Source organism: Bombina bombina, chromosome 6 (genome assembly GCF_027579735.1).
Source record: "Bombina bombina isolate aBomBom1 chromosome 6, aBomBom1.pri, whole genome shotgun sequence".
Lineage (NCBI taxonomy): Eukaryota > Metazoa > Chordata > Amphibia > Anura > Bombinatoridae > Bombina > Bombina bombina.
This window is the reverse complement of record NC_069504.1, coordinates 1,014,990,339-1,015,003,551: the sequence shown is the minus strand read 5'-3', so window position 1 is coordinate 1,015,003,551 and position 13,213 is coordinate 1,014,990,339.

Sequence of the window (13,213 nt, the reverse complement as noted above, 5' to 3'; positions counted from 1 at the left end):
TTCTTCAAGCAAAGAACACTTATTCAGTACACTGTGAAGTTGTCTCCCTTGCTAAGAAAAATGACAGCTCTTTGCAGAAAAAAAGTCTGGTTAAGATACAACTATAGAAAGTTTTGCAAAATAGTAATTATAAATATTATCAGTTATTCATAAAGCAATGCCATCATCTATAGTGTGAAAAGGGGTAAAAAAATATGCAATACTTTTACATAAGCTTAGATAAGATACAAATCTTGTGAAACTAATGTCTTGCTGAAGAAATTTGCAGCAACATTGCTATTAAAATAATGTGGAATTCAAAAACATTTAAAGCGTGGAGAAATCAATAACGCTGCTTCTATCTCACAACCATAAATTTCCCACAGCATAGAAGATTTCCACTGTCAAAGAAAAACCATTGAAAACAAAACAAAAAGCTAACCCCTCCAAAAGAATCTATATAAAAATATAAAAAGGCCATTCTAACATATGCACAAATAAACTAGAAAAAAGGTAAAAAATAAAAAAGAGACAACTTAAATATAATGAGACAACTACGAGTTGACATTGTGTCTTTATAAATCCAGCTTGCTGAGTCACTGTTTAGCTACAGAATCTTAGCAATGCTTTGAAAATGCCCAGGAACACCCCAGAATGTGAATGATGAGCTCCCCTTTTACATTGACAAAATAAACAAAATTAATTCCTTTCCAGCAAAAGTACCTTAAAGTGAATTTCAATTTTGATGCTAAAGTACCCGGTTTTTAAAAATTTGATTAAAAACAGGGGCACTTTAATTCATCAAAATTTACATTTCACTCCTGTGGAGAAAAAAAAACTTTCCTTTTAATCTTCACAGCAGCTCCAGTTTCCTCCGCCCATCACAAAGACTCTTCCTGGGTCTAAAATGAGGAATCTGGCTTCCTCCAATCACAGCGTTGAATCAGACACAGAATTTTTCATTGTTCTAATCTAAACCGCAGTTCCCCCGACATCGCGGACACTAACTAAAACTATTAATCCCTAAACTGCCATTGCCAAACATTGCCAAAACTAACTAAACCTATTAACCCCTAAACCCAAGTTCCCTGACATTGCCGACACAAACGAAACCTATTAACCCCTAAACCGCAGTTCCCAAACATCTCTGACACAAACTAAACCTATTAAATCCCTAAACCGCAGTTCCCAAACATCGCTGACACTAACTTAACCTATTAAACCCTAAACCGCTGTTCCCAAACATTGCCGACACTAACTAAACCTATTAACCCCTAAACTGCAGTACAGCCACTTCGCCAGCACTAACTAAACCTATTAACCCCTAAAACGCCGCCCCCACATCACAACAACCTAAATTAAACTTTATTAACCCCTAAACCAAACTCCTCCTAACTTTAGCATAATTAAATAAGACCTAAAATAAAGTTACAATTATTAGCTAACTACCTATTTAAAAATAAATACAAACTTTCCTGTGAAATAAAAATAAAACCTAACTGCTAGATTACGAGTTGTGCGTTAGGGTAAAAAAGCAGTGTTAAGAGGTCCTAACGCTGCTTTTTTACGCCCGCTGGTATTACGAGTCTTGAAGGTTTAGGGGCACCGCACACTTCTTTGGCCTTACCACAAAACGACTTACGTAAACTTTGTAAAGTCTTTTTTCTATGGGACTTCCATAGCGCCGGTATTACGAGTCTGTCCTGGAAGGTCAAAAAGTGAGCGGTACACCTTACCCCGTCAAGAGTCCTAACGCATTTAAAAGTCAGTAGTTATGAGTTTTATGGTACAACGCCGTAACATAAAACTCATAACTAAAGTGCTAAAAAGTACACTAACACCCATAAACTACCTATTAACCCCTAAACCGAGGTCCTTCCGCATCGCAAACACTATAAGAAAAATTGTAACCCCTAATCTGCCGCTCCGGACACCGCCGCCACCTACATTATATTTATTAACCCCTAATCTGCCGACCCCAAAGTCGCTGCCACCTACCTACACTTATTAACGCCTTATCTGCCGCCCCCAACGTCGCCGCCACTATAATAAACATATTAACCCCTAAACCGCCGCACTCCCGCCTCGCAAACATTAGTTAAACATTATTAACCCCTAATCTGCCGTCCCTAAAATCGCCGCCACCTACCTACATTTATTAACCCCTAATCTGCCGCCCCCAACGTCGCCGCCACTATATTAATGTTATTAACCCCTAAACTTAAGTCTAACCCTAAACCTAACACCCACTAACTTAAATATAATTTAAATAAATCTAAATAAATATTACTATCATTAACTAAATTATTCCTATTTAAAACTAAATACTTACCTCTAATATAAACCCTAAGCTAGCTACAATATAACTAATAGTTACATTGTAGCTATCTTAGGGTTTATTTTTATTTTACAGGCAAGTTTGTATTTATTTTAACTAGGTAGAATAGTTATTAAATAGTTATTAACTATTTAATAACAACCTAGCTAAAATAAATACAAAAGTACCTGTAAAATAAAACCTAACCTAAGTTACAATAACACCTACACACTATAATTAAATAAATTAACTAAATTAAATACAATTAAATAAATTAAATTAAATTAGCTAAAGTACAAAAATTACAGAAAATAATAAACAAATTACAGAAATTTAAACTAATTACACCTAATCTAATAGCCCTATTAAAATAAAGAAGCCCCCCAAAAATAAAAAATAAACCCTCGCCTAAACTAAACTACCAATAGCCCTTAAAAGGGCCTTTTGCCCCAAAGTAAATCAGCTCTTTTACCTGTAAAAAATAATACAAACAACCCCCCAACAGCAAAACCCACAACCCACACAACCAACCCCCCAAATAAAATACTATCTAAAAAAAACTAAGCTCCCCATTGCCCTGAAAAGGGCAGTTAGCTCTTTTGCCGCCCAAACCCTAATCTAAAAAATAAAACCCACCCAATACACCCTTAAAAAAAACTAACACCAATCCCCTGAAGATCGACTTACCAGGAGAAGTCTTCATCCAAGCCAGGCCGAAGTTCTCAACGAAGCCAGGAGAAGTCTTCATCCAAGCCGGACGAAGTGGTCCTCCAGATGGGCAGAAGTGGTCCTCCAGACAGGCAGAAGTTTTCATCCAGATGACATCTTCTATCTTCATCCATCCGGCGTGGAGCGGCTCCATCTTCAAGACACCCGACACTGAGCATCCTCTTCTTCAGACGACTTAAACAGAATGAAGGTACCTTTAAGTGCATCAGCCAATATGATTTTTTTCTACCTTAATTCTGATTGGCTGATAGAATTCTATCAGCCAATCGGAATCTAAGGGACGCCATCTTGGATGACGTCCCTTAAAGGTACCTTCATTCTGTTTTAGTCATCAGAAGAAGAGGATGCTCCGTCTTGAAGATGGAGCCGCTCTGCTCCACGCCGGATGGATGAAGATAGAAGATGCCGTCTGGATGAAGACTTCTGCCCGTCTGGAGGACCACTTTTGCCTGGCTTGGATGAAGACTTCTGCCCGTCTGGAGGTCCACTTCACCCGGCTTGGATGAAGACTTCTCCCAGCTTCATTGAGGACTTCGCCCCGACTTGGATGAAGGCTTCTCCCGGTAAGTCGATCTTCAGGGGATAAGTGTTAGGTTTTTTTAAGGGTATATTGGGTGGGTTTTATTTTTTAGATTAGGGTTTGGGTGGCAAAAGAGCTAACTGCCCTTTTAAGGGCAATGCCCATCCAAATGCCCTTTTCAGGGCAATGGGGAGCTTAGGTTTTTTTTAGATAATATTTTATTTGGGGGGTTGGTTGTGTGGGTGGTGGTTTTTACTGTTGGGGGTTATTTGTATTTTTTTTTACAGGTAAAAGAGCTAATTACTTTGGGGCAATGTCCCGCAAAAGGCCCTTTTAAGGGCTATTGGTAGTTTAGTTTAGGCTAGTTTTTTTATTTGGGGGGGGCTTTTTTTAATAGGGCTATTAGATTAGGTGCAATTAGTTTAAATTTTCTGTAATTTGTTTATTATTTTCTGTAATTTAGTGTTTTTTTGTACTTTAGATAATTTTATTTAATTTAGGTAATTGTATTTAATTTAGTTAATTTATTTAATTATAGTGTAGTGTTAGGTGTTAGTGTAATTTAGGTTAGGTTTTATTTTACAGGTACTTTTGTATTTATTTTAGCTAGGTAGTTATTAAATAGTTAATAACAATTTAATAACTATACCTAGTTAAAATAAACTTGCCTGTAAAATAAAAATAAACCCTAAGATAGCTACAATGTAACTATTAGTTATATTGTAGCTAGCTTAGGGTTTATTTTATAGGTAAGTATTTAGTTTTAAATAGGAATAATTTAGTTAATGATAGTAATATTTATTTAGATTTATTTAAATTATTTTTAAGTTAGTAGGTGTTAGGTTTAGGGTTAGATTTAGGTTTAGGGATTAATACATTTAGTATAGTGGCGGCAACGTTGGGGGCGGCAGATTAGGGGTTAATAAATGTAGGTAGGTGGCGGCGATGTTAGGGATGGCAGATTAGGGGTTAATAATATTTAACTAATGTTTGCGAGGCGCGAGTGCGGCGGTTTAGGGGTTAATATGTTTATTATTGTGGCAATGACGTTGGGGGCTGCAGATTAGGGGTTAATAAGTGTAGGTAGGTGGCAGAGACATTGGGGGTGGCAGATTAGGGGTTATTAAATATAATGTAGGTGGTGGCGATGTTTCGGGCAGCATATTAGGAGTTAATACATATAATGTAGGTGGTGGCGGTGTCCAGAGTGGCAGATTAGGGGTTAATAATATAATGCAGGTGTCAGCGATGTCAGAGACAGCAGATTAGGGGTTAATAAGTGTAAGATTAGGGGTGTTTAGACTCGGGGTTCATGTTAGAGTGTTAGGTGTAGACATAACTTTTATTTCCCCATAGGAATCAATGGGGCTGCGTTAAGGAGTTTTACGCTGTTTTTTTGCAGGTGTTAGACTTTTTTCAGCCGGCTCTCCCCGTTGATTCCTATGGGGAAATCGTGCACGAGCACGTTACACCAGCTCACCACTGACTTAAGCAGAGCTGGTATTGGAGTGCGGTAATGAGCAAAATTTTGCTCAATGCTCACTTCTTGCCTTTTAACAACGGGTTTCTGAAAACTCGTAATACCAGCGCTGCAGGTAAGTGAGCGGTGAGAGAAAACTGCTCGTTAGCACCGCATAGCCTCTAACGCAAAACTCGTAATCTAGGTGTAAATTAGCTACGATATAACTATTTACTAACTACCTAGTTAAAATAAATACAAACTTACCTGTGAAATAAAAATATAACCTAAGCTTACACTAAAATCTAACATTACAAAAATAAAAAACCTAACATAACAAAAAAAATAAAACTACAATTGCAAAAAATAATAAACACTACAATTACAAAAAATAAAAAAAACTACCATTGCACAAAATAACAAACAAAATTATCCAAAACAATAAAAATTATTCCTATTCTAATACCCCGTTTAACCCCCCCAAAAAAACACCAAAATAAAAAACCTAATATAATAAACTACCAAGGGCCCTTAAAAGGGCCTTTTGTAGGGCATTGCCCTAAAGTTAACAGCTCTTTTGCAAAAAAATAAAAACAAACACCCCCTAACATTACAATCCCCCACCCCCCAAACCCACACAATAAAAAAACCTAACTAAAAAAACCTATATCTACCCATTGCCATGAAAAGGGCATTTGTACGGGCATTGCCCTTAAAAGGGCATTTAGCTCTTTTACTGAAAAACAAAAAAAACTAACACTAACCCCAAAATCGGTACTCACAGTTGCTGAAGTTTGGCGAAAGATCTTCATCCCAGCGGCTCCATCTTCATCCAGGTGTCTCCATCTTCATCCATCGCGAGACCGGCATTTTCTTCATCCCTGCTGCGGTGGGGCGGTTAATGCGGGAAGGTCCATCAGCCAATAGGAATAAGAGCTGCTGATTTTAATTTTTCAGCCAATAGGAATGCAACAGTACCCCAATATAAAAGGGGTACCTTACATTGAGTCCTCATTGTGCGGCGGACGATTGCATGAAGAGGACCTCCACGTCGGACCGATGGACCTCTGCCTGGACCTCCTGCAGGTGTCGGCGATGTCAGGGGCGGCAGATTAGGGGTTAATAAGTGTAAGATTAGAGGTGTTTAGACTCGGGGTCCATGTTAGGGTGTTAGGTGTAGACATAACTTTTATTTCCCCATAGGAATCAATGGGGCTGCATTAAGGAGTTTTACGCTGCTTTTTTGCAGGTGTTAGACTTTTTTCAGCCGGCTCTTCCCGTTGATTCCTATGGGGAAATTGTGCTCGAGCACGTTACACCAGCTCACCGCTGACTTAAGCAGCGCTGGTATTGGAGTGCGGTAATGAGCAAAATTTTGCTCAATGCTCGCTTCTTGCCTTTTAACAACGGGTTTCTGAAAACTCGTAATACCAGCGCTGCAGGTAAGTGAGCGGTGAGGGAAAACTGCTTGTTAGCACCGCATAGCCTCTAACGCAAAACTCGTAATCTAGGTGTAAGTTAGCTACAATATAACTATTTACTAACTACCTAGTTAAAATAAATACAAACTTACCTGTGAAATAAAAATAAAACCTAAGCTTACACTAAAATCTAACATTACAAAAATAAAAAACTTAACATTACAAAAAATAAAACTACAATTGCAAAAAATAATAAACACTACAATTACAAAAAATAAAAAAACTACCATTACACAAAATAACAAACAAAATTATCCAAAACAATAAAAATTATTCCTATTCTAATACCCCGTTTAACCCCCCCAAAAAAACACCAAAATAAAAAATCTAATCTATAATAAACTACCAAGGGCCCTTAAAAGGGCCTTTTGTAGGGCATTGCCCTAAAGTTAACAGCTCTTTTGCAAAAAAATAAAAACAAACACCCCCTAACATTACAATCCCCCACCCCCCAAACCCACAAAATAAAAAAAACCTAACTAAAAAAAACCTAATCTACCCATTGCCATGAAAAGGGCATTTGTATGGGCATTGCCCTTAAAAGGGCATTCAGCTCTTTTACTGAAAAACAAAAAAAAAAACTAACACTATCCCCAAAATCGGTACTCAGAGTTGCTGAAGTTTGGCAAAAGATCTTCATCCCAGCGGCTCCATCTTCATCCAGGCGGCTCCATCTTCATCCATCGAGAGACCGGCATTTTCTTCATCCCTGCGGCAGTGGAGTGGTTGATGCGCGGAGGTCCATCAGCCAATAGGAATTAGAGCTGCTTAAATCCTATTGGCTGTTTAAATCAGACAATAGGATTTAAGCAGCTCTAATTCCTATTGGCTGATTTTAATTTTTCAGCCAATAGGAATGCAACAGTACCCCAATATAAAAGGGGTACCTTACATTGAGTCCTCATTGTGCGGCGGACAATTGCATGAAGAGGACCTCCACATCGGACCGATGGACCTCTGCCTGGACCTCCGGTTCCGCGCATCGAACGATCCGCCTCCGCAGGGATGAGAAGATGCCTGTCCCGCGATGGATGAAGATGCAGCCCCCTGGATGAAGATGCTTTGCCGCTGGGATGAAGATCTTTCGCCGGAATTCAGCAACTGTATCGATTTTGGGGTTAGTGTTAGGGTTTTTTCTTTGTTTTTTGGGGGTGTTTTTTTTTTTAGATTAGGGCTTTTAATGGACCGAAACAGAGAGCTGAATGCCATTTTCAGGGCAATGGGTAGATTAGTTTTTTTAGTCAGATTTTTTTTTTAATTTTATGGGTTTGGTGGGTGGGGGTTTCTAATGTTAGGGGTGTTTGTTTTTATTTTTTTGCAAAAGAGCTGTTTAATATTATGACAATGCCTTACAAAAGAACCCTTTAAGGGCTTTTGGTAGTTTATTATAGATAAGGGTTTTTTATTTTGGGGTATTTTTTTTTTTAAAATGGGGTATTAGAATAGGAATACTTTTTATTGTTTTGGATAATTTTGTTTTTTATTTTTTGTAATGGGATTTTTTTTTATTTTTGGGGTGTTTTTTTTTTAGATTAGGCATTGTTTATTTTTAATGGGCCGACAAAGAGCTGCATGCCCTTTTAAGGGCAATGCCAATACCAATGCCCTTTTCCGGTCAATGGGTAGATTAGGGTTATTTTTATTTTGTGGGTTTGGGGGGGTGGGGGTTTGTAATGTTAGGGGGTGTTTGTTTTTATTTTTTGCAAAAGAGCTGTTAACTTTAGGGAAATGCCCTAAAAAATGCCCTTTTAAGGGCCCTTGGTAGTTTATTATAGATTAGGGTTATTTTTATTTCACAGGTAAGATGTATTTATTTTTTAATAGGTAGTTAGTTAATAATTGTTATTTTAATTTAGGTTTATTTTAATTATGTTAAAGTTAGGGTGTGTTAGGTTTAGGGGTTAATATAGTTTAATTTAGGTTGTTGCAATGTGGGGGGGGGCGGTGATTTAAGGGTTAATAGGTTTAGTTAGTGTCGGTGATGTTTGGGAACTGCGGTTTAGGGGTTAATAGGTTTAGTTAGTAAAAGACAAAACAGAACAACACATAGCACTGCCCTTTCTGATCCTAGGTATAAGAAAAATAAATATAAATAATGATAAATATAATAATGATAATAAATTCCTCCCTATCCCCTCACAGCTACTCCTCTCCCTCTCTGCTACCCTTACCCCTATACTAACACACATTTTCAACCTCTCCCTCAGCACCGGTATATTTCCCTCATCGCTGAAACATGCACTGGTCTCACCTATCCTCAAAAAACCTTCCCTTGATCCTACCTCCCAATCCAACTACCGCCCTATTTCCCTCCTCCCTCTTGCCTCAAAGCTTCTAGAAAAACTAGTATATGCACGCCTATCCCATTTCCTTACGTTAAACTCCCTTCTTGACCCACTGCATTCTGGATTTCATCCCCATCACTCCACAGAGACAGCTATTGTTAAGGTTACCAACGACCTACTTACAGCAAAATCAAAAGGCCATTTCTCTCTGCTTATCCTCCTTGATCTGTCCGCAGCCTTTGACACTGTTGACCACCCTCTTTTGTTCCAAACCCTACAATCCTCCGGCATCTGTGACACAGCCCTTTCGTGGCTCTCTTCCTACCTGTCAAACCGTACCTTTAGTGTAGTCTTCTCTGGGGCCTCCTCTGCCCGTCACCACTTTCTGTCGAAGTACCGCAAGGCTCTGTCCTCGGTCCCCTTCTCTTCTCAATCTACACATCATCACTAGGTTCCCTAATAAAGTCCCACGGTTTCTAATATCATTTGTATGCCGAAAACACCCAAATCTACTTCTCTGCACTAGACCTATCTCCTTCCTTGCTAACCCGTGTCCCTAACTGTCTTTCTCACATCTCTTCCTGGATGTCCTCTCACTACCTCAAGCTAAATCTCTCCAAAACTGAGCTCCTCATTTTCCCCCTTCTTCCAAAATCACCATCCCCAATCTTTCTATAACTGTTGACAACTCTATCATTACCCCTACCCCGCATGCCCAATGTCTCTGGGTCACATTTGACTCAGATCTTTCTTTCACTCCTCACATTCAGTCCTTGGCTAAAGCCTGCTGCTTCCACCTTAAAAACATCTCTAAAATTAGACACTTCCTTACACAAGACACAACTAAGATTTTAATCCACTCTCTCATTCTTTCCTGCCCCGATTACTGCAACTCTGTCCTCTCTGGTCTCCCCACCTGCCGCCTAGCTCCTTTACAATCCATAATGAATGCCTCTGCCAGATTCATCTTCTTTACATGTCGCTCTTCATCTGCTGCCCCTCTCTGCCAATCCCTTCACTGGCTTCCTCTTGCCTCTAGGATCAAACACAAAATTCTCACTCTGACATACAAAGCCCTCAACTGCACTGCTCCCCCCTATATCTCAGACCTTGTCTCCAGATACTCTCCCTCCCATCCCCTTCACTCTGCTCATGACCTCCTACTCTGCTCCTCTCTGGTTACCTCATTGCACTCCCATTTACAGGACTTCTCCAGACTGGCTCCCATATTGTAGAACTCTCTGCCTCTCTCCACAAGACTCTCCCCTAATTTTGAAAGCTTCAAGTGCTCCTTAAAGACTCTATTGTTGAGGGATGCATACAACCTATGCAACCTTACTTTATACCAGTTCCACTCCTTCATTGCTATCCCCTGAACCCCCCTAGCATGTAAGCTTAAGAGTCCAGCTGTTTGTTAATCACCTTCTAAAGAGCTAACTACAACAGTGCAACTCTTGGCAGGGCCCTCTACCCATTTGATCCCTATAATTGTTTTGTTGTACTCCCCCTTTGTTTATAGTGCTGCGGAATCTGTTGGCGCTCTACAAATAACCGATAATAATAATAATTCCTGAATATATGTACCAATAATCATGAACAAAGATAATATACTTAAATGCTTACACATTTAGAAATGGACACATACGAAAGAATACAGAATAATCAAAAAGTATAATGATCATAAAATGTTGTGCAAACCATAAAACAATATCGTCCTTATTAGGCATGGATTGAAGAGGATTCAAAGTCCTTGAGGGTTTGCAGAAAAAAACTGATATTTTTGTGTGTGCTGGAACCTAAAATAGTTTAGTCCCCTTTTTGGAATGGTGTTTCCAAAATCCAGTATATTTGCTGCTTCTCTTTATAGATGATCCGATCACCATCTGATGTGAGCAAACTAAAGAAAAAAGAATAAGAGAAGCGCAACACAGATCTAAGCGCAGATTAAAACACATTTTAATAATAGCCCCAAGCGTATATAAGGCTACTCGCAAAATATGAGTTAAAAACAGGTACATCAATGTTAATTCATAAGCAGTGATAGATGCAGGGTTACACATCAATGGCTTCTCAGTGTCCTGACTGGAACTTGAATCATATACATAAATAAATAAACAGTCCACAAAGCCGGCTTCACCGAATGATTCTCAATGTGAATAGTAGACCAGGCTAGGTTGTTTAGGCGGTGCAAAGTCCCGTGCAATACCCTCGACTAGAATAACACCTTAAATCTAGTCCAAGGTGTCGGAGCCTCACAGGGATAAAGGATATGGGGGTGAAGTTCTTTCTCGACATACGATTCATTCCTAAGTCACTGGAACTTTTTCAAGAGTAAAGAAACTCACCTGGTCCCTTACCTTTTATACTGGATCCGGAAACGCCGACCAGTCAGTGTTCTCAGACTGGATAGCAGAGAGGCCAATAAGCTTGTATTGTAACAAATGTGGCTATATCAATGTAGCCAATTTAAAATGTATTTGAGCTGGCATCTGCAGTCTATGATGACAGAATTTTTTTTTTTTTTTGTTTAAATAATTTTTATTGAGGTACATAGTGATATGACATACAAAATAAAAAAGAAAGGAAAGAACAATATCGTACAATATGCTTAATTGCAACGTAACACACAGTGAGTTCCAATTCTAAAGTACTAATAATCAGTGGTATGTCATATATAGAGTCCCAAGACTTAGCAAACCTCATACATTTTTACTTTTAGGTAGTACCACGCTTCTTCATTAATGAGACAACAATAAAACGTACTATAAACATACATGTCAAAGTGGACATCAATAACAAGCATATAATGAGAAACCGAAAGACTCAACATATACATTACATATGACAAAAAAAAAAAGAACTATGATTATTTTTGCGGTATATACGAGGATAAACCGCGCAAAAAGTCACTGGTAAACAAACTTACCAGAGATCTATAATAACTTTTGGTGAATAATGATCTATAGGAAAATAACTCAAAAACTTCAAAGAATAGTTCAAGATGTAACCCAGTCACTGAGTAATTAGGTGGGCAAATGGTGAGTGAATGGAGGAATGAGTTTGTAAGTAACTGGGTAAGTAACTGAGTAGATAAGGGGAAGACTAGACCAATTGTGTTCCGTTACTTTAAAGTGTGATGAGTAACATATAGCATTGAAGGAACACAATATACGTGAATATATGGTTGAGGGATGAGTGGATGAATAAGGTGAAGACAGATGGTTAAGCAAGTGGGTAAGTGGAAAGATGAAAACACTTAAATGAGTAAGTGAGTAATGGAGTAAATGAGGGAGGATATTATGGAGAATAAGTGGGACGGGGAATCTGGTGTGTAAATTTATGAACGGGTGGGTGGGGGACAATCAAGTAAGCAAAAGATAAACCTTGCATTTTTTCAATTTTTTGGTATCACTTCATGCAAGTGTCACATCACGCAAACAAGAGTGTAAAATCATTAATAGTTAAAGCACACCGGGACAAATATAGATAATGGAATGGATAGATCTATAGAAGGTATCTATAATGGCCATGTGTGGAATGTAAGAAGACACCTCTAGCATGTGTTTATAAATGATAAAGATAAAATAATAAAGGCGATAGATTTCAAGGAATACCGCACAATAAGTCTCTGGTCTCAATAAAGATACCAGAATATTATATAGAAAAAGGGGGAAGGGGGGAGTGGAGAGGGGAGGGGGGCAGGGGGAGGGGGGGCGGAGACTAGTTAGGGATCCGGACATGAAGCTCATGGAATCAGGCCATATGAGAGACTGGGATTGGTTTATTGTGGCAACCAGACCATCAAAACTATGGACGCCAACCTCGTGTAGTGGGATAATGTTAGTTAAGAGTGGAGGGCATTCTAGTGCTATTTCTACATATATTTGAAACTAAATTAAGAGAGGAGCAAGTTAACGAGTGAGCCAAATGGGTAAACTGAGATTACCCCCTGCAAAAAGCTTAAATCTATTGCTGCTTTTATAAATAGTAAGTAAAGCATATGCCTTCCTTGTAGCAAATTTAAGTCCAGCCATCTGGGTATGGGCCCTATACCCAGCAACAGGCAACTTTACCCAAAGGAACAGACACATGAGTGATGAAGGGGTGTAGATATAAATCAAGTGACCAAGCACTGATTTGATAAAAACGGAAACTTTAAAAAGATAGGGAATACCATAGGCTCCTTTATGTGTCTTAATATAGCAATACTAGCATGTAGACTAGTGACAAAAATGTATCTTCCAACAAATACTATAGGATCTTAACGTTAACGAAGATGACTAAATTGTAGACTAAGTATATATAGACTTACAAATATACTAATGGGGTAGCAAGAATAAACAGGGAGCTACACTATTTCACCCTGAAATCAATATCATCTAATATATATGAATTACTCTTCCGAATCTCAGGACTACAACCATCATGAAGAAATAGAGAATA